Source organism: Phyllobates terribilis, unplaced genomic scaffold (assembly GCF_046119375.1).
Source record: "Phyllobates terribilis strain yellow unplaced genomic scaffold, ASM4611937v1 Scaffold_40__1_contigs__length_11209783, whole genome shotgun sequence".
In the NCBI taxonomy this organism is placed as follows: Eukaryota; Metazoa; Chordata; class Amphibia; order Anura; family Dendrobatidae; genus Phyllobates; species Phyllobates terribilis.
The window spans coordinates 3,336,564-3,354,099 of NW_027362800.1; the positions used below are offsets into that span (position 1 = coordinate 3,336,564).

The 17,536-nt window shown below is 45.4% G+C and overlaps 13 non-coding genes across 13 annotated transcripts; all 13 read right to left on the reverse strand.

The window, feature by feature from the left end:
* Positions 1-1,075: 1,075 nt before the first annotated feature.
* LOC141185125 (U2 spliceosomal RNA) lies at positions 1,076-1,265 on the reverse strand. The gene has a single exon (XR_012259816.1). It is a non-coding gene; the product is annotated as a U2 spliceosomal RNA (small nuclear RNA).
* A 1,122-nt stretch (positions 1,266-2,387) lies between these two features.
* Positions 2,388-2,578, reverse strand: LOC141186743 (U2 spliceosomal RNA). The gene has a single exon (XR_012260993.1). It is a non-coding gene; the product is annotated as a U2 spliceosomal RNA (small nuclear RNA).
* A 1,120-nt stretch (positions 2,579-3,698) lies between these two features.
* LOC141185157 (U2 spliceosomal RNA) lies at positions 3,699-3,889 on the reverse strand. Its single transcript, XR_012259845.1, has one exon. It is a non-coding gene; the product is annotated as a U2 spliceosomal RNA (small nuclear RNA).
* Positions 3,890-5,010: 1,121 nt separating this feature from the next.
* Positions 5,011-5,201, reverse strand: LOC141191026 (U2 spliceosomal RNA). Its single transcript, XR_012265031.1, has one exon. It is a non-coding gene; the product is annotated as a U2 spliceosomal RNA (small nuclear RNA).
* A 1,120-nt stretch (positions 5,202-6,321) lies between these two features.
* LOC141186744 (U2 spliceosomal RNA) lies at positions 6,322-6,512 on the reverse strand. Its single transcript, XR_012260994.1, has one exon. It is a non-coding gene; the product is annotated as a U2 spliceosomal RNA (small nuclear RNA).
* Positions 6,513-7,637: 1,125 nt separating this feature from the next.
* LOC141186745 (U2 spliceosomal RNA) lies at positions 7,638-7,828 on the reverse strand. The gene has a single exon (XR_012260995.1). It is a non-coding gene; the product is annotated as a U2 spliceosomal RNA (small nuclear RNA).
* A 1,119-nt stretch (positions 7,829-8,947) lies between these two features.
* Positions 8,948-9,138, reverse strand: LOC141184421 (U2 spliceosomal RNA). Its single transcript, XR_012259178.1, has one exon. It is a non-coding gene; the product is annotated as a U2 spliceosomal RNA (small nuclear RNA).
* A 1,121-nt stretch (positions 9,139-10,259) lies between these two features.
* On the reverse strand, positions 10,260-10,450 carry LOC141186747 (U2 spliceosomal RNA). The gene has a single exon (XR_012260996.1). It is a non-coding gene; the product is annotated as a U2 spliceosomal RNA (small nuclear RNA).
* Positions 10,451-11,571: 1,121 nt separating this feature from the next.
* On the reverse strand, positions 11,572-11,762 carry LOC141186748 (U2 spliceosomal RNA). The gene has a single exon (XR_012260997.1). It is a non-coding gene; the product is annotated as a U2 spliceosomal RNA (small nuclear RNA).
* A 1,121-nt stretch (positions 11,763-12,883) lies between these two features.
* LOC141185383 (U2 spliceosomal RNA) lies at positions 12,884-13,075 on the reverse strand. The gene has a single exon (XR_012260051.1). It is a non-coding gene; the product is annotated as a U2 spliceosomal RNA (small nuclear RNA).
* Positions 13,076-14,201: 1,126 nt separating this feature from the next.
* Positions 14,202-14,392, reverse strand: LOC141186749 (U2 spliceosomal RNA). The gene has a single exon (XR_012260998.1). It is a non-coding gene; the product is annotated as a U2 spliceosomal RNA (small nuclear RNA).
* A 1,121-nt stretch (positions 14,393-15,513) lies between these two features.
* LOC141186750 (U2 spliceosomal RNA) lies at positions 15,514-15,704 on the reverse strand. The gene has a single exon (XR_012260999.1). It is a non-coding gene; the product is annotated as a U2 spliceosomal RNA (small nuclear RNA).
* Positions 15,705-16,821: 1,117 nt separating this feature from the next.
* LOC141186752 (U2 spliceosomal RNA) lies at positions 16,822-17,012 on the reverse strand. The gene has a single exon (XR_012261001.1). It is a non-coding gene; the product is annotated as a U2 spliceosomal RNA (small nuclear RNA).
* Positions 17,013-17,536: the final 524 nt, after the last annotated feature.

Below are 17,536 nucleotides of genomic sequence, written 5' to 3' on the forward strand. Positions count from 1 at the left end.
AGTCCATTTGTGGAGATGGCCACCTGGACTCCCGTTAAGAAGACATGCTGTCAACCTCTAGATCCCTCACATGCCTGCACTTTTCGGCTTGCTGCTGCTGCAATCCACGCGTTTTAGATCTGCATAACTCCACCTCTTTTAGCACAGTACCCTCAACCCCCGGCTGTTCCCACCCGCCTCAACACCGTTGGAAGGGAGGAGAACCAATTAAGGCGGGGGGGGGGGGTGGAACGAGCAGCTGTCTACCCTTAGCAGGAGGGTTGCTGATTAATTACCTCTCCTGCTGCTGCTGCTGCTGGCTGTCCAGCAGCAGACTGAAGGTGGCTGCTGCTGTGCGCAGGTATATAAAGGCTCAGAGCCTATGATGACACGCGCAGCCAGCGTTCCATTGCCACATTCCGTCTACTGCAGGCGGGATACCTGGATGGCTGAATGTCACTGAGAAGCTCACAGAGACCGCCATAAGCAACAGTTTAAAAGAATGCCACAGACTAATCAACCAAACTTTTTGGGTTGGTTTCTCTTTTATAGTCTGCAGGCATTAAATGAAAGAAGTCAGTGTTCCAGCAGAGGGAGACAACGTTTCAGAAAAGGCATTGTAGCAAACCAAAAAAGAAATTTTAAGCGCAGCAGAGTAACCAGCTCACATACCTGTTAGCTCAGGTGAGTTTAAAAGGCTGCTGTTGATAACAAGGGCATTTGCTAAATAGATGGTGTGTGTGCAACAATATACTGAAAGGTCAATTATATTGTGCAGCTTATCTCACCACCTGTAGTTATTTAGGTGAAAGATCCAAAATGCTTGCCTAATATGTCTGTTTATCCAAAAGGAATATAGAGGGAGAGCTAGATAGATAGCATTGCATTACATTACATTACATGGCAATGCAATGCACAGTTGCTGAAGTTGAACCAAAATGAGCTTGTCATCTGGCTTCTGCAACTTTTAACATGAAAAATCCAATGAGGAGAAGAAAAGCAAAGCCAAAGAGTCCATCCCAAAATCCGACAAACAAGCAAAATGAACAAAAAGCATTGAATTCAATTCTTTCTGATTTTAGAAACTGCATTAAAGAAGGGGTGCACCGGTCCTGGAGATACTGCAATACCAGGTCAATGCGTGGAGTGGACAGAGCAAGCTCTTTTTCCATCTCCCTGTTCTAAAAATCCATTTAAATATGGTCCCCAGATAGGGGACGTATCAGATATTAAACTGATAAGAACAGATACTACACTTGATCTTAGCCAAAAGGCCGAGAAGCGATAACCAGAATTGGTTTTCGACTACGGTGCCACCCAAGGATTCTGAAAAGTCCATTTGTGGAGATGGCCACCTGGACTCCCGTTAAGAAGACATGCTGTCAACCTCTAGATCCCTCACATGCCTGCACTTTTCGGCTTGCTGCTGCTGCAATCCACGCGTTTTAGATCTGCATAACTCCACCTCTTTTAGCACAGTACCCTCAACCCCCGGCTGTTCCCACCCGCCTCAACACCGTTGGAAGGGAGGAGAACCAATTAAGGCGGGGGGGGGGGGTGGAACGAGCAGCTGTCTACCCTTAGCAGGAGGGTTGCTGATTAATTACCTCTCCTGCTGCTGCTGCTGCTGGCTGTCCAGCAGCAGACTGAAGGTGGCTGCTGCTGTGCGCAGGTATATAAAGGCTCAGAGCCTATTATGACACGCGCAGCCAGCGTTCCATTGCCACATTCCGTCTACTGCAGGCGGGATACCTGGATGGCTGAATGTCACTGAGAAGCTGACAGAGACCGCCATAAGCAAAAGTTTAAAAGAATGCCACAGACTAATCAACCAAACTTTTTGGGTTGGTTTCTCTTTTATAGTCTGCAGGCATTAAATGAAAGAAGTCAGTGTTCCAGCAGAGGGAGACAACGTTTCAGAAAAGGCATTGTAGCAAACCAAAAAAGAAATTTTAAGCGCAGCAGAGTAACCAGCTCACATACCTGTTAGCTCAGGTGAGTTTAAAAGGCTGCTGTTGATAACAAGGGCATTTGCTAAATAGATGGTGTGTGTGCAACAATATACTGAAAGGTCAATTATATTGTGCAGCTTATCTCACCACCTGTAGTTATTTAGGTGAAAGCTCCAAAATGCTTGCCTAATATGTCTGTTTATCCAGAAGGAAGTATAGAGGGAGAGCTAGATAGATAGCATTGCATTACATTACATTACATGGCAATGCAATGCACAGTTGCTGAAGTTGAACCAAAATGAGCTTGTCATCTGGCTTCTGCAACTTTTAACATGAAAAATCCAATGAGGAGAAGAAAAGCAAAGCCAAAGAGTCCATCCTAAAATCCGACAAACAAGCAAAATGAACAAAAAGCATTGAATTCAATTCTTTCTGATTTTAGAAACTGCATTAAAGAAGGGGTGCACCGGTCCTGGAGATACTGCAATACCAGGTCAATGCGTGGAGTGGACAGAGCAAGCTCTTTTTCCATCTCCCTGTTCTAAAAATCCATTTAATATATGGTCCCCAGATAGGGGACGTATCAGATATTAAACTGATAAGAACAGATACTACACTTGATCTTAGCCAAAAGGCCGAGAAGCGATAACCAGAATTGGTTTCCGACTACGGTGCCACCCAAGGATTCTGAAAAGTCCATTTGTGGAGATGGCCACCTGGACTCCCGTTAAGAAGACATGCTGTCAACCTCTAGATCCCTCACATGCCTGCACTTTTCGGCTTGCTGCTGCTGCAATCCACGCGTTTTAGATCTGCATAACTCCACCTCTTTTAGCACAGTACCCTCAACCCCCGGCTGTTCCCACCCGCCTCAACACCGTTGGAAGGGAGGAGAACCAATTAAGGCGGGGGGGGGGTGGAACGAGCAGCTGTCTACCCTTAGCAGGAGGGTTGCTGATTAATTACCTCTCCTGCTGCTGCTGCTGCTGGCTGTCCAGCAGCAGACTGAAGGTGGCTGCTGCTGTGCGCAGGTATATAAAGGCTCAGAGCCTATTATGACACGCGCAGCCAGCGTTCCATTGCCACATTCCGTCTACTGCAGGCGGGATACCTGGATGGCTGAATGTCACTGAGAAGCTCACAGAGACCGCCATAAGCAACAGTTTAAAAGAATGCCACAGACTAATCAACCAAACTTTTTGGGTTGGTTTCTCTTTTATAGTCTGCAGGCATTAAATGAAAGAAGTCAGTGTTCCAGCAGAGGGAGACAACGTTTCAGAAAAGGCATTGTAGCAAACCAAAAAAGAAATTTTAAGCGCAGCAGAGTAACCAGCTCACATACCTGTTAGCTCAGGTGAGTTTAAAAGGCTGCTGTTGATAACAAGGGCATTTGCTAAATAGATGGTGTGTGTGCAACAATATACTGAAAGGTCAATTATATTGTGCAGCTTATCTCACCACCTGTAGTTATTTAGGTGAAAGCTCCAAAATGCTTGCCTAATATGTCTGTTTATCCAAAAGGAAGTATAGAGGGAGAGCTAGATAGATAGCATTGCATTACATTACATTACATGGCAATGCAATGCACAGTTGCTGAAGTTGAACCAAAATGAGCTTGTCATCTGGCTTCTGCAACTTTTAACATGAAAAATCCAATGAGGAGAAGAAAAGCAAAGCCAAAGAGTCCATCCCAAAATCCGACAAACAAGCAAAATGAACAAAAAGCATTGAATTCAATTCTTTCTGATTTTAGAAACTGCATTAAAGAAGGGGTGCACCGGTCCTGGAGATACTGCAATACCAGGTCAATGCGTGGAGTGGACAGAGCAAGCTCTTTTTCCATCTCCCTGTTCTAAAAATCCATTTAATATATGGTCCCCAGATAGGGGACGTATCAGATATTAAACTGATAAGAACAGATACTACACTTTATCTTAGCCAAAAGGCCGAGAAGCGATAACCAGAATTGGTTTCCGACTACGGTGCCACCCAAGGATTCTGAAAAGTCCATTTGTGGAGATGGCCACCTGGACTCCCGTTAAGAAGACATGCTGTCAAACTCTAGATCCCTTACATGCCTGCACTTTTCGGCTTGCTGCTGCTGCAATCCACGCGTTTTAGATCTGCATAACTCCACCTCTTTTAGCACAGTACCCTCAACCCCCGGCTGTTCCCACCCGCCTCAACACCGTTGGAAGGGAGGAGAACCAATTAAGGCGGGGGGGGGGGTGGAACGAGCAGCTGTCTACCCTTAGCAGGAGGGTTGCTGATTAATTACCTCTCCTGCTGCTGCTGCTGCTGGCTGTCCAGCAGCAGACTGAAGGTGGCTGCTGCTGTGCGCAGGTATATAAAGGCTCAGAGCCTATTATGACACGCGCAGCCAGCGTTCCATTGCCACATTCCGTCTACTGCAGGCGGGATACCTGGATGGCTGAATGTCACTGAGAAGCTCACAGAGACCGCCATAAGCAACAGTTTAAAAGAATGCCACAGACTAATCAACCAAACTTTTTGGGTTGGTTTCTCTTTTATAGTCTGCAGGCATTAAATGAAAGAAGTCAGTGTTCCAGCAGAGGGAGACAACGTTTCAGAAAAGGCATTGTAGCAAACCAAAAAAGAAATTTTAAGCGCAGCAGAGTAACCAGCTCACATACCTGTTAGCTCAGGTGAGTTTAAAAGGCTGCTGTTGATAACAAGGGCATTTGCTAAATAGATGGTGTGTGTGCAACAATATACTGAAAGGTCAATTATATTGTGCAGCTTATCTCACCACCTGTAGTTATTTAGGTGAAAGCTCCAAAATGCTTGCCTAATATGTCTGTTTATCCAAAAGGAAGTATAGAGGGAGAGCTAGATAGATAGCATTGCATTACATTACATTACATGGCAATGCAATGCACAGTTGCTGAAGTTGAACCAAAATGAGCTTGTCATCTGGCTTCTGCAACTTTTAACATGAAAAATCCAATGAGGAGAAGAAAAGCAAAGCCAAAGAGTCCATCCCAAAATCCGACAAACAAGCAAAATGAACAAAAAGCATTGAATTCAATTCTTTCTGATTTTAGAAACTGCATTAAAGAAGGGGTGCACCGGTCCTGGAGATACTGCAATTCCAGGTCAATGCGTGGAGTGGACAGAGCAAGCTCTTTTTCCATCTCCCTGTTCTAAAAATCCATTTAATATATGGTCCCCAGATAGGGGACGTATCAGATATTAAACTGATAAGAACAGATACTACACTTGATCTTAGCCAAAAGGCCGAGAAGCGATAACCAGAATTGGTTTCCGACTACGGTGCCACCCAAGGATTCTGAAAAGTCCATTTTTGGAGATGGCCACCTGGACTCCCGTTAAGAAGACATGCTGTCAACCTCTAGATCCCTTACATGCCTGCACTTTTCGGCTTGCTGCTGCTGCAATCCACGCGTTTTAGATCTGCATAACTCCACCTCTTTTAGCACAGTACCCTCAACCCCCGGCTGTTCCCACCCGCCTCAACACCGTTGGAAGGGAGGAGAACCAATTAAGGCGGGGGGGGGGTGGAACGAGCAGCTGTCTACCCTTAGCAGGAGGGTTGCTGATTAATTACCTCTCCTGCTGCTGCTGCTGCTGGCTGTCCAGCAGCAGACTGAAGGTGGCTGCTGCTGTGCGCAGGTATATAAAGGCTCAGAGCCTATTATGACACGCGCAGCCAGCGTTCCATTGCCACATTCCGTCTACTGCAGGCGGGATACCTGGATGGCTGAATGTCACTGAGAAGCTCACAGAGACCGCCATAAGCAACAGTTTAAAAGAATGCCACAGACTAATCAACCAAACTTTTTGGGTTGGTTTCTCTTTTATAGTCTGCAGGCATTAAATGAAAGAAGTCAGTGTTCCAGCAGAGGGAGACAACGTTTCAGAAAAGGCATTGTAGCAAACCAAAAAAGAAATTTTAAGCGCAGCAGAGTAACCAGCTCACATACCTGTTAGCTCAGGTGAGTTTAAAAGGCTGCTGTTGATAACAAGGGCATTTGCTAAATAGATGGTGTGTGTGCAACAATATACTGAAAGGTCAATTATATTGTGCAGCTTATCTCACCACCTGTAGTTATTTAGGTGAAAGCTCCAAAATGCTTGCCTAATATGTCTGTTTATCCAAAAGGAAGTATAGAGGGAGAGCTAGATAGATAGCATTGCATTACATTACATTACATGGCAATGCAATGCACAGTTGCTGAAGTTGAACCAAAATGAGCTTGTCATCTGGCTTCTGCAACTTTTAACATGAAAAATCCAATGAGGAGAAGAAAAGCAAAGCCAAAGAGTCCATCCCAAAATCCGACAAACAAGCAAAATGAACAAAAAGCATTGAGTTCAATTCTTTCTGATTTTAGAAACTGCATTAAAGAAGGGGTGCACCGGTCCTGGAGATACTGCAATACCAGGTCAATGCGTGGAGTGGACAGAGCAAGCTCTTTTTCCATCTCCCTGTTCTAAAAATCCATTTAATATATGGTCCCCAGATAGGGGACGTATCAGATATTAAACTGATAAGAACAGATACTACACTTGATCTTAGCCAAAAGGCCGAGAAGCGATAACCAGAATTGGTTTCCGACTACGGTGCCACCCAAGGATTCTGAAAAGTCCATTTGTGGAGATGGCCACCTGGACTCCCGTTAAGAAGACATGCTGTCAACCTCTAGATCCCTCACATGCCTGCACTTTTCGGCTTGCTGCTGCTGCAATCCACGCGTTTTAGATCTGCATAACTCCACCTCTTTTAGCACAGTACCCTCAACCCCCGGCTGTTCCCACCCGCCTCAACACCGTTGGAAGGGAGGAGAACCAATTAAGGCGGGGGGGGGGGGGGGTGGAACGAGCAGCTGTCTACCCTTAGCAGGAGGGTTGCTGATTAATTACCTCTCCTGCTGCTGCTGCTGCTGGCTGTCCAGCAGCAGACTGAAGGTGGCTGCTGCTGTGCGCAGGTATATAAAGGCTCAGAGCCTATTATGACATGCGCAGCCAGCGTTCCATTGCCACATTCCGTCTACTGTAGGCGGGATACCTGGATGGCTGAATGTCACTGAGATGCTCACAGAGACCGCCATAAGCAACAGTTTAAAAGAATGCCACAGACTAATCAACCAAACTTTTTGGGTTGGTTTCTCTTTTATAGTCTGCAGGCATTAAATGAAAGAAGTCAGTGTTCCAGCAGAGGGAGACAACGTTTCAGAAAAGGCATTGTAGCAAACCAAAAAAGAAATTTTAAGCGCAGCAGAGTAACCAGCTCACATACCTGTTAGCTCAGGTGAGTTTAAAAGGCTGCTGCTGATAACAAGGGCATTTGCTAAATAGATGGTGTGTGTGCAACAATATACTGAAAGGTCAATTATATTGTGCAGCTTATCTCACCACCTGTAGTTATTTAGGTGAAAGCTCCAAAATGCTTGCCTAATATGTCTGTTTATCCAAAAGGAAGTATAGAGGGAGAGCTAGATAGATAGCATTGCATTACATTACATTACATGGCAATGCAATGCACAGTTGCTGAAGTTGAACCAAAATGAGCTTGTCATCTGGCTTCTGCAACTTTTAACATGAAAAATCCAATGAGGAGAAGAAAAGCAAAGCCAAAGAGTCCATCCCAAAATCCGACAAACAAGCAAAATGAACAAAAAGCATTGAATTCAATTCTTTCTGATTTTAGAAACTGCATTAAAGAAGGGGTGCACCGGTCCTGGAGATACTGCAATACCAGGTCAATGCGTGGAGTGGACAGAGCAAGCTCTTTTTCCATCTCCCTGTTCTAAAAATCCATTTAATATATGGTCCCCAGATAGGGGACGTATCAGATATTAAACTGATAAGAACAGATACTACACTTGATCTTAGCCAAAAGGCCGAGAAGCGATAACCAGAATTGGTTTCCGACTACGGTGCCACCCAAGGATTCTGAAAAGTCCATTTGTGGAGATGGCCACCTGGACTCCCGTTAAGAAGACATGCTGTCAACCTCTAGATCCCTCACATGCCTGCACTTTTCGGCTTGCTGCTGCTGCAATCCACGCGTTTTAGATCTGCATAACTCCACCTCTTTTAGCACAGTACCCTCAACCCCCGGCTGTTCCCACCCGCCTCAACACCGTTGGAAGGGAGGAGAACCAATTAAGGCGGGGGGGGGTGGAACGAGCAGCTGTCTACCCTTAGCAGGAGGGTTGCTGATTAATTACCTCTCCTGCTGCTGCTGCTGCTGGCTGTCCAGCAGCAGACTGAAGGTGGCTGCTGCTGTGCGCAGGTATATAAAGGCTCAGAGCCTATTATGACACGCGCAGCCAGCGTTCCATTGCCACATTCCGTCTACTGCAGGCGGGATACCTGGATGGCTGAATGTCACTGAGAAGCTCACAGAGACCGCCATAAGCAACAGTTTAAAAGAATGCCACAGACTAATCAACCAAACTTTTTGGGTTGGTTTCTCTTTTATAGTCTGCAGGCATTAAATGAAAGAAGTCAGTGTTCCAGCAGAGGGAGACAACGTTTCAGAAAAGGCATTGTAGCAAACCAAAAAAGAAATTTTAAGCGCAGCAGAGTAACCAGCTCACATACCTGTTAGCTCAGGTGAGTTTAAAAGGCTGCTGTTGATAACAAGGGCATTTGCTAAATAGATGGTGTGTGTGCAACAATATACTGAAAGGTCAATTATATTGTGCAGCTTATCTCACCACCTGTAGTTATTTAGGTGAAAGCTCCAAAATGCTTGCCTAATATGTCTGTTTATCCAAAAGGAAGTATAGAGGGAGAGCTAGATAAATAGCATTGCATTACATTACATTACATGGCAATGCAATGCACAGTTGCTGAAGTTGAACCAAAATGAGCTTGTCATCTGGCTTCTGCAACTTTTAACATGAAAAATCCAATGAGGAGAAGAAAAGCAAAGCCAAAGAGTCCATCCCAAAATCCGACAAACAAGCAAAATGAACAAAAAGCATTGAATTCAATTCTTTCTGATTTTAGAAACTGCATTAAAGAAGGGGTGCACCGGTCCTGGAGATACTGCAATACCAGGTCAATGCGTGGAGTGGACAGAGCAAGCTCTTTTTCCATCTCCCTGTTCTAAAAATCCATTTAATATATGGTCCCCAGATAGGGGACGTATCAGATCTTAAACTGATAAGAACAGATACTACACTTGATCTTAGCCAAAAGGCCGAGAAGCGATAACCAGAATTGGTTTCCGACTACGGTGCCACCCAAGGATTCTGAAAAGTCCATTTGTGGAGATGGCCACCTGGACTCCCGTTAAGAAGACATGCTGTCAACCTCTAGATCCCTCACATGCCTGCACTTTTCGGCTTGCTGCTGCTGCAATCCACGCGTTTTAGATCTGCATAACTCCACCTCTTTTAGCACAGTACCCTCAACCCCCGGCTGTTCCCACCCGCCTCAACACCGTTGGAAGGGAGGAGAACCAATTAAGGCGGGGGGGGGGGTGGAACGAGCAGCTGTCTACCCTTAGCAGGAGGGTTGCTGATTAATTACCTCTCCTGCTGCTGCTGCTGCTGGCTGTCCAGCAGCAGACTGAAGGTGGCTGCTGCTGTGCGCAGGTATATAAAGGCTCAGAGCCTATTATGACACGCGCAGCCAGCGTTCCATTGCCACATTCCGTCTACTGCAGGCGGGATACCTGGATGGCTGAATGTCACTGAGAAGCTCACAGAGACCGCCATAAGCAACAGTTTAAAAGAATGCCACAGACTAATCAACCAAACTTTTTGGGTTGGTTTCTCTTTTATAGTCTGCAGGCATTAAATGAAAGAAGTCAGTGTTCCAGCAGAGGGAGACAACGTTTCAGAAAAGGCATTGTAGCAAACCAAAAAAGAAATTTTAAGCGCAGCAGAGTAACCAGCTCACATACCTGTTAGCTCAGGTGAGTTTAAAAGGCTGCTGTTGATAACAAGGGCATTTGCTAAATAGATGGTGTGTGTGCAACAATATACTGAAAGGTCAATTATATTGTGCAGCTTATCTCACCACCTGTAGTTATTTAGGTGAAAGCTCCAAAATGCTTGCCTAATATGTCTGTTTATCCAAAAGGAAGTATAGAGGGAGAGCTAGATAGATAGCATTGCATTACATTACATTACATGGCAATGCAATGCACAGTTGCTGAAGTTGAACCAAAATGAGCTTGTCATCTGGCTTCTGCAACTTTTAACATGAAAAATCCAATGAGGAGAAGAAAAGCAAAGCCAAAGAGTCCATCCCAAAATCCGACAAACAAGCAAAATGAACAAAAAGCATTGAATTCAATTCTTTCTGATTTTAGAAACTGCATTAAAGAAGGGGTGCACCGGTCCTGGAGATACTGCAATACCAGGTCAATGCGTGGAGTGGACAGAGCAAGCTCTTTTTCCATCTCCCTGTTCTAAAAATCCATTTAATATATGGTCCCCAGATAGGGGACGTATCAGATATTAAACTGATAAGAACAGATACTACACTTGATCTTAGCCAAAAGGCCGAGAAGCGATAACCAGAATTGGTTTCCGACTACGGTGCCACCCAAGGATTCTGAAAAGTCCATTTGTGGAGATGGCCACCTGGACTCCCGTTAAGAAGACATGCTGTCAACCTCTAGATCCCTCACATGCCTGCACTTTTCGGCTTGCTGCTGCTGCAATCCACGCGTTTTAGATCTGCATAACTCCACCTCTTTTAGCACAGTACCCTCAACCCCCGGCTGTTCCCACCCGCCTCAACACCGTTGGAAGGGAGGAGAACCAATTAAGGCGGGGGGGGGGGTGGAACGAGCAGCTGTCTACCCTTAGCAGGAGGGTTGCTGATTAATTACCTCTCCTGCTGCTGCTGCTGCTGGCTGTCCAGCAGCAGACTGAAGGTGGCTGCTGCTGTGCGCAGGTATATAAAGGCTCAGAGCCTATTATGACACGCGCAGCCCGCGTTCCATTGCCACATTCCGTCTACTGCAGGCGGGATACCTGGATGGCTGAATGTCACTGAGAAGCTCACAGAGACCTCCATAAGCAACAGTTTAAAAGCATGCCACAGACTAATCAACCAAACTTTTTGGGTTGGTTTCTCTTTTATAGTCTGCAGGCATTAAATGAAAGAAGTCAGTGTTCCAGCAGAGGGAGACAACGTTTCAGAAAAGGCATTGTAGCCAACCAAAAAAGAAATTTTAAGCGCAGCAGAGTAACCAGCTCACATACCTGTTAGCTCAGGTGAGTTTTAAAGGCTGCTGTTGATAACAAGGGCATTTGCTAAATAGATGGTGTGTGTGCAACAATATACTGAAAGGTCAATTATATTGTGCAGCTTATATCACCACCTGTAGTTATTTAGGTGAAAGCTCCAAAATGCTTGCCTAATATGTCTGTTTATCCAAAAGGAAGTATAGAGGGAGAGCTAGATAGATAGCATTGCATTACATTACATTACATGGCAATGCAATGCACAGTTGCTGAAGTTGAACCAAAATGAGCTTGTCATCTGGCTTCTGCAACTTTTAACATGAAAAATCCAATGAGGAGAAGAAAAGCAAAGCCAAAGAGTCCATCCCAAAATCCGACAAACAAGCAAAATGAACAAAAAGCATTGAATTCAATTCTTTCAGATTTTAGAAACTGCATTAAAGAAGGGGTGCACCGGTCCTGGAGATACTGCAATACCAGGTCAATGCGTGGAGTGGACAGAGCAAGCTCTTTTTCCATCTCCCTGTTCTAAAAATCCATTTAATATATGGTCCCCAGATAGGGGACGTATCAGATATTAAACTGATAAGAACAGATACTACACTTGATCTTAGCCAAAAGGCCGAGAAGCGATAACCAGAATTGGTTTCCGACTACGGTGCCACCCAAGGATTCTGAAAAGTCCATTTGTGGAGATGGCCACCTGGACTCCCGTTAAGAAGACATGCTGTCAACCTCTAGATCCCTCACATGCCTGCACTTTTCGGCTTGCTGCTGCTGCAATCCACGCGTTTTAGAACTGCATAACTCCACCTCTTTTAGCACAGTACCCTCAACCCCCGGCTGTTCCCACCCGCCTCAACACCGTTGGAAGGGAGGAGAACCAATTAAGGCGGGGGGGGGGGTGGAACGAGCAGCTGTCTACCCTTAGCAGGAGGGTTGCTGATTAATTACCTCTCCTGCTGCTGCTGCTGCTGGCTGTCCAGCAGCAGACTGAAGGTGGCTGCTGCTGTGAGCAGGTATATAAAGGCTCAGAGCCTATTATGACACGCGCAGCCCGCGTTCCATTGCCACATTCCGTCTACTGCAGGCGGGATACCTGGATGGCTGAATGTCACTGAGAAGCTCACAGAGACCGCCATAAGCAACAGTTTAAAAGAATGCCACAGACTAATCAACCAAACTTTTTGGGTTGGTTTCTCTTTTATAGTCTGCAGGCATTAAATGAAAGAAGTCAGTGTTCCAGCAGAGGGAGACAACGTTTCAGAAAAGGCATTGTAGCCAACCAAAAAAGAAATTTTAAGCGCAGCGGAGTAACCAGCTCACATACCTGTTAGCTCAGGTGAGTTTAAAAGGCTGCTGTTGATAACAAGGGCATTTGCTAAATAGATGGTGTGTGTGCAACAATATACTGAAAGGTCAATTATATTGTGCAGATTATCTCACCACCTGTAGTTATTTAGGTGAAAGCTCCAAAATGCTTGCCTAATATGTCTGTTTATCCAAAAGGAAGTATAGAGGGAGAGCTAGATAGATAGCATTGCATTACATTACATTACATGGCAATGCAATGCACAGTTGCTGAAGTTGAACCAAAATGAGCTTGTCATCTGGCTTCTGCAACTTTTAACATGAAAAATCCAATGAGGAGAAGAAAAGCAAAGCCAAAGAGTCCATCCCAAAATCCGACAAACAAGCAAAATGAACAAAAAGCATTGAATTCAATTCTTTCTGATTTTAGAAACTGCATTAAAGAAGGGGTGCACCGGTCCTGGAGATACTGCAATACCAGGTCAATGCGTGGAGTGGACAGAGCAAGCTCTTTTTCCATCTCCCTGTTCTAAAAATCCATTTAATATATGGTCCCCAGATAGGGGACGTATCAGATATTAAACTGATAAGAACAGATACTACACTTGATCTTTAGCCAAAAGGCCGAGAAGCGATAACCAGAATTGGTTTCCGACTACGATGCCACCCAAGGATTCTGAAAAGTCCATTTGTGGAGATGGCCACCTGGACTCCCGTTAAGAAGACATGCTGTCAACCTCTAGATCCCTCACATGCCTGCACTTTTCGGCTTGCTGCTGCTGCAATCCACGCGTTTTAGATCTGCATAACTCCACCTCTTTTAGCACAGTACCCTCAACCCCCGGCTGTTCCCACCCGCCTCAACACCGTTGGAAGGGAGGAGAACCAATTAAGGCGGGGGGGGGGGGGGGGTGGAACGAGCAGCTGTCTACCCTTAGCAGGAGGGTTGCTGATTAATTACCTCTCCTGCTGCTGCTGCTGCTGGCTGTCCAGCAGCAGACTGAAGGTGGCTGCTGCTGTGCGCAGGTATATAAAGGCTCAGAGCCTATTATGACACGCGCAGCCAGCGTTCCATTGCCACATTCCGTCTACTGCAGGCGGGATACCTGGATGGCTGAATGTCACTGAGAAGCTCACAGAGACGGCCATAAGCAACAGTTTAAAAGAATGCCACAGACTAATCAACCAAACTTTTTGGGTTGGTTTCTCTTTTATAGTCTGCAGGCATTAAATGAAAGAAGTCAGTGTTCCAGCAGAGGGAGACAACGTTTCAGAAAAGGCATTGTAGCAAACCAAAAAATAAATTTTAAGCGCAGCAGAGTAACCAGCTCACATACCTGTTAGCTCAGGTGAGTTTAAAAGGCTGCTGTTGATAACAAGGGCATTTGCTAAATAGATGGTGTGTGTGCAACAATATACTGAAAGGTCAATTATATTGTGCAGCTTATCTCACCACCTGTAGTTATTTAGGTGAAAGCTCCAAAATGCTTGCCTAATGTGTCTGTTTATCCAAAAGGAAGTATAGAGGGAGAGCTAGATAGATAGCATTGCATTACATTACATTACATGGCAATGCAATGCACAGTTGCTGAAGTTGAACCAAAATGAGCTTGTCATCTGGCTACTGCAACTTTTAACATGAAAAATCCAATGAGGAGAAGAAAAGCAAAGCCAAAGAGTCCATCCCAAAATCCGACAAACAAGCAAAATGAACAAAAAGCATTGAATTCAATTCTTTCTGATTTTAGAAACTGCATTAAAGAAGGGGTGCACCGGTCCTGGAGATACTGCAATACCAGGTCAATGCGTGGAGTGGACAGAGCAAGCTCTTTTTCCATCTCCCTGTTCTAAAAATCCATTTAATATATGGTCCCCAGATAGGGGACGTATCAGATATTAAACTGATAAGAACAGATACTACACTTGATCTTAGCCAAAAGGCCGAGAAGCGATAACCAGAATTGGTTTCCGACTACGGTGCCACCCAAGGATTCTGAAAAGTCCATTTGTGGAGATGGCCACCTGGACTCCCGTTAAGAAGACATGCTGTCAACCTCTAGATCCCTCACATGCCTGCACTTTTCGGCTTGCTGCTGCTGCAATCCACGCGTTTTAGATCTGCATAACTCCACCTCTTTTAGCACAGTACCCTCAACCCCCGGCTGTTCCCACCCGCCTCAACACCGTTGGAAGGGAGGAGAACCAATTAAGGCGGGGGGGGGGGGTGGAACGAGCAGCTGTCTACCCTTAGCAGGAGGGTTGCTGATTAATTACCTCTCCTGCTGCTGCTGCTGCTGGCTGTCCAGCAGCAGACTGAAGGTGGCTGCTGTTGTGCGCAGGTATATAAAGGCTCAGAGCCTATTATGACACGCGCAGCCAGCGTTCCATTGCCACATTCCGTCTACTGCAGGCGGGATACCTGGATGGCTGAATGTCACTGAGAAGCTCACAGAGACCGCCATAAGCAACAGTTTAAAAGAATGCCACAGACTAATCAACCAAACTTTTTGGGTTGGTTTCTCTTTTATAGTCTGCAGGCATTAAATGAAAGAAGTCAGTGTTCCAGCAGAGGGAGACAACGTTTCAGAAAAGGCATTGTAGCAAACCAAAAAAGAAATTTTAAGCGCAGCAGAGTAACCAGCTCACATACCTGTTAGCTCAGGTGAGTTTAAAAGGCTGCTGTTGATAACAAGGGCATTTGCTAAATAGATGGTGTGTGTGCAACAATATACTGAAAGGTCAATTATATTGTGCAGCTTATCTCACCACCTGTAGTTATTTAGGTGAAAGCTCCAAAATGCTTGCCTAATATGTCTGTTTATCCAAAAGGAAGTATAGAGGGAGAGCTAGATAGATAGCATTGCATTACATTACATTACATGCAATGCAATGCACAGTTGCTGAAGTTGAACCAAAATGAGCTTGTCATCTGGCTTCTGCAACTTTTAACATGAAAAATCCAATGAGGAGAAGAAAAGCAAAGCCAAAGAGTCCATCCCAAAATCCGACAAACAAGCAAAATGAACAAAAAGCATTGAATTCAATTCTTTTTGATTTTAGAAACTGCATTAAAGAAGGGGTGCACCGGTCCTGGAGATACTGCAATACCAGGTCAATGCGTGGAGTGGACAGAGCAAGCTCTTTTTCCATCTCCCTGTTCTAAAAATCCATTTAATATATGGTCCCCAGATAGGGGACGTATCAGATATTAAACTGATAAGAACAGATACTACACTTGATCTTAGCCAAAAGGCCGAGAAGCGATAACCAGAATTGGTTTCCGACACGGTGCCACCCAAGGATTCTGAAAAGTCCATTTGTGGAGATGGCCACCTGGACTCCCGTTAAGAAGACATGCTGTCAACCTCTAGATCCCTCACATGCCTGCACTTTTCGGCTTGCTGCTGCTGCAATCCACGCGTTTTAGATCTGCATAACTCCACCTCTTTTAGCACAGTACCCTCAACCCCCGGCTGTTCCCACCCGCCTCAACACCGTTGGAAGGGAGGAGAACCAATTAAGGCGGGGGGGGGGGTGGAACGAGCAGCTGTCTACCCTTAGCAGGAGGGTTGCTGATTAATTACCTCTCCTGCTGCTGCTGCTGGCTGTCCAGCAGCAGACTGAAGGTGGCTGCTGCTGTGCGCAGGTATATAAAGGCTCAGAGCCTATTATGACACGCGCAGCCAGCGTTCCATTGCCACATTCCGTCTACTGCAGGCGGGATACCTGGATGGCTGAATGTCACTGAGAAGCTCACAGAGACCGCCATAAGCAACAGTTTAAAAGAATGCCACAGACTAATCAACCAAACTTTTTGGGTTGGTTTCTCTTTTATAGTCTGCAGGCATTAAATGAAAGAAGTCAGTGTTCCAGCAGAGGGAGACAACGTTTCAGAAAAGGCATTGTAGCAAACCAAAAAAGAAATTTTAAGCGCAGCAGAGTAACCAGCTCACATACCTGTTAGCTCAGGTGAGTTTAAAAGGCTGCTGTTGATAACAAGGGCATTTGCTAAATAGATGGTGTGTGTGCAACAATATACTGAAAGGTCAATTATATTGTGCAGCTTATCTCACCACCTGTAGTTATTTAGGTGAAAGCTCCAAAATGCTTGCCTAATATGTCTGTTTATCCAAAAGGAAGTATAGAGGGAGAGCTAGATAGATAGCATTGCATTACATTACATTACATGGCAATGCAATGCACAGTTGCTGAAGTTGAACCAAAATGAGCTTGTCATCTGGCTTCTGCAACTTTTAACATGAAAAATCCAATGAGGAGAAGAAAAGCAAAGCCAAAGAGTCCATCCCAAAATCCGACAAACAAGCAAAATGAACAAAAAGCATTGAATTCAATTCTTTCTGATTTTAGAAACTGCATTAAAGAAGGGGTGCACCGGTCCTGGAGATACTGCAATACCAGGTCAATGCGTGGAGTGGACAGAGCAAGCTCTTTTTCCATCTCCCTGTTCTAAAAATCCATTTAATATATGGTCCCCAGATAGGGGACGTATCAGATATTAAACTGATAAGAACAGATACTACACTTGATCTTAGCCAAAAGGCCGAGAAGCGATAACCAGAATTGGTTTCCGACTACGGTGCCACCCAAGGATTCTGAAAAGTCCATTTGTGGAGATGGCCACCTGGACTCCCGTTAAGAAGACATGCTGTCAACCTCTAGATCCCTCACATGCCTGCACTTTTCGGCTTGCTGCTGCTGCAATCCACGCGTTTTAGATCTGCATAACTCCACCTCTTTTAGCACAGTACCCTCAACCCCCGGCTGTTCCCACCCGCCTCAACACCGTTGGAAGGGAGGAGAACCAATTAAGGCGGGGGGGGGGTGGAACGAGCAGCTGTCTACCCTTAGCAGGAGGGTTGCTGATTAATTACCTCTCCTGCTGCTGCTGCTGCTGGCTGTCCAGCAGCAGACTGAAGGTGGCTGCTGCTGTGCGCAGGTATATAAAGGCTCAGAGCCTATTATGACACGCGCAGCCAGCGTTCCATTGCCACATTCCGTCTACTGCAGGCGGGATACCTGGATGGCTGAATGTCACTGAGAAGCTCACAGAGACCGCCATAAGCAACAGTTTAAAAG